Genomic DNA, 3162 nt, shown 5'->3' with positions numbered 1-3162 from the left:
ATGCTAGTTCCTTTTATTGTGGAGTTGGTGGTGTTACTATGTTTCTATGCTTATTTTCTTTTAATTTTTTGTTGTGAAGTTATCTATATCCTGTGTTTTCTTGGGTGTAGTTGATTTCATTAGATTAGAGTTTTCTTTCTAGTATCTTCTGTAGGGCTGGGTTGCTGTGTGATATTGTTTAAGTTTAGTTTTGTCATGGAATATTTTGTTTTCTCTATCTATATTGATTGAAATCTTTGCTGGGTATAATAGTCTGGCTTGACATTTGTGTTCTCTTAGAGTCTGCATGACATCTCTCCAGGCCCTTCTGGCTTTCATAGTTTCTGTTGAGAAGTCTGGTGTGATTCTGGTAGGTCTACCTTTGTAGGCTACTTGGTCTTTTCCCTTGCTGCTTTTAATATTTTTTTCTTTTTTCTGTAGATTTAGTGTTTTGACTATTATGTGACGTGAAGAATTTCTTTTCTAGTCTAGTCTATTTGGTGTTCTGTAGGCCTCCTGTATATTTATGGACATCTCTTTCTTTAAGTTGGGAAAATTTTCTTCTATGATTTTCTTGAAAATATTTTGTGGATCTTGAGGCCTGGAATCTTCTTTTTTGTCTATTCCTATTATTCTTAGTTCATCTTGTCATGGCATCCTTGATTTCTTATTTTATTTTTTTCTTTGAGAGATGTATCAATTTCTGCAATTGTATCTTCAGCACCTGAGATTCTCTCTCCCATCTGTTGGTGATGCTTACCTTTGTGATTCCTGATCTTTTCTCTAAGTTCTCCAGTTCCAGGGTTTTCTCTGTGTTTATTGACTCTAATTCTGTTTTCATGTCTTACACCATTTCCTTCATCTGTTTGAATGTGGATTCCTATCTTTCTATGATGGCCTTTATTTTTTTGTTTGTTTGTTTCCTCTCTATGTGCCTCTACTTGTGCCTCTGTTTGGCTGTATTTGCCTGTATTTCTTTGAGATCTTTGTTCATTTCCTCTTTATGTGCCTCTAATAACTAGATAAGCATAGATTTGAGATCATATATTTGGGGTTCATGTGTTTCTGGTGAATTAAAATATCCATTGATTTTTGGGGTTGCTGGTGAAGCCATGATGTTCTGGTTTTTGTTGGATGTGTTCTTACATGGACTTTTAGCCATCTGCTTACCCGTACTCTTCTCTATTTGTTCCTGGAGTCTGTACTTCAGACTGGATCAGTCTGGAGCCTGGAGTATTGTTCAGGAAGATGAGAGAGGTCCACTAGTTCAAGAGTGGATGTTGGTGTATCAGCTGTAGCTAAGGGAGGAAGGTCAGAGGTGCATGCACACAAGCATAGAGTGTGCGTGGAAGTGTGCCTTGAAGGAGGGTGTAGATGCCTGGAAGGGTGAAGCCTAAGTGAAGATGGAGGTGCTGATATGGCAGGTACAACGCGCATGCGCAGATGCTCTGAATGGCTCAGTGGCCCACAGGCCTGTCTCACTGTCCTCCAGGATTCCGGATCTGTCTGAGCTGTACCATCTTAGCTCCAGGAATTGTTTGCCTGGACTCAACTGGGAGACCCACGGAACAGGGTCTTCAATGTTGAGAGCGCTGTCCCAAAGATCCCTATGATGCCCACAGTGGGGGCACAGGTGAGAGGGTTCAGATGTCTGGCTGTTAGAGCAGAGGAACCCTGGATCTGGGGCTCGGAGTACACTCACTTGAAGGATCCGTCACTCTCTTGCAGGTCTACACGGAAAGCAGAGGGGTTCCCCCTGTTCTCTACTCTCAGATTTGGGCCTGCAGGGGCAGATGAGAGTGTAGGAGATCTGTTAGCTCAGTGGTGTCCACTGTGTATCTGCCAGGCAGGGAGACCCGTACTTGTGGCAGCTGCCTCTGCCATCTCAGTCACCAAGCACGGAGGCTCGTGCTTGGGACAACCACTGTCACCTCCACAGAGCAGGGAGGCCCATGCTTGGGACAAGATGAAGTGCAGGGGGTCAAATATTCGCCGCTCTCAGGCCTCGGAGATGTCCATGGGTGACCTGGATCCCAACTGTCCCAGCTCATGGGTTGTCCCCTCTCTCTCAGGAAGCCTCAATATTGATGTTCTGGCTACAGCCTCCCCTCCACTCAACAATTTTGTAGTTTCAAATCCTGTGTCCCTCAGATACGATGCACGCTGTTCGCCACCATCTTGGACTGACTCCAGTTTTTTGTTTTTTGTTTTTTTTTTTGTTTGTTTGTTTTTTAAGTAGTGTCTGATATTCTGATGTTTGACTCAATATCTGATATCCTGTGTTGACTCAAGTATAATATTTTTCTTTCTTTATTCCACTTCGGGTTTATCGGGCTCCATAAAATTAAGGATTAGTGTTCAGCAAATCTTAAAACCCTATGCCTTACCTGATATTTTTCTTTCTTTATCCCACAAAGAACTAAAGAAGCTGAAAAGCAGCAAACCAAGTAATCCAATTAAAAAATGGGGAACAGAGCTAAACAGAGAATTCTCGACAGAGGAATATCGAATGGCAGAGAAACACTTAAAGAAATGCTCAACCTCATTAGCCATCAGGGAAATGCAAATCAAAACGACCCTGAGATTTCACCTCACACCCATCAGAATGGCCAAGGTCAAAAACTCAAGTGACAACACATGCTGGAGAGGTTGTGGAGAAAGGGGAACCCTCCTCCACTGCTGGTGGGAATGTAAACTGGTACAACCACTTTGGAAATCTATCTGGCGCTTTCTCAGACAATTAGGAATAGTGCTGCCTCAAGACCCAGCTATACCACTGCTAGGTATATACCCAAACTTTGCTCAAGTACACAAAAGGAATACTTGCTCAACCATGTTTATAGCAGCTTTATTTGTAATAGCTAGAACCTGGAAACAACCCAGATGTCCATCAACGGAGGAATGGATACAGAAACTGTGGTATTTTTACACAATGGAATACTACTCAGCAATCAAAAAGGAGGAAATCATGAAATTTGCAGGCAAATGGTGGGACCTAGAAAAGATCATTCTGAGTGAAATATCCCAGAAGGAGAAAGACAAACACGGTATATACTCGCTGATATAGACCTATAAGATATGATAAACATAATGAAATCTATACACCTAAAAAAGATAATCAAGAGAGTGGACATGGGGTAAGATGATCAATCCTCGTTTAGAAAGACAGATGGGATGTGCATC

The sequence above is a fragment of the Psammomys obesus genome, unplaced genomic scaffold, assembly GCF_907164565.1.
Source record: "Psammomys obesus unplaced genomic scaffold, mPsaObe1.curated_primary_1811, whole genome shotgun sequence".
NCBI classification, from domain to species: Eukaryota; Metazoa; Chordata; class Mammalia; order Rodentia; family Muridae; genus Psammomys; species Psammomys obesus.
Note: the sequence above shows the minus strand (reverse complement) of the source record.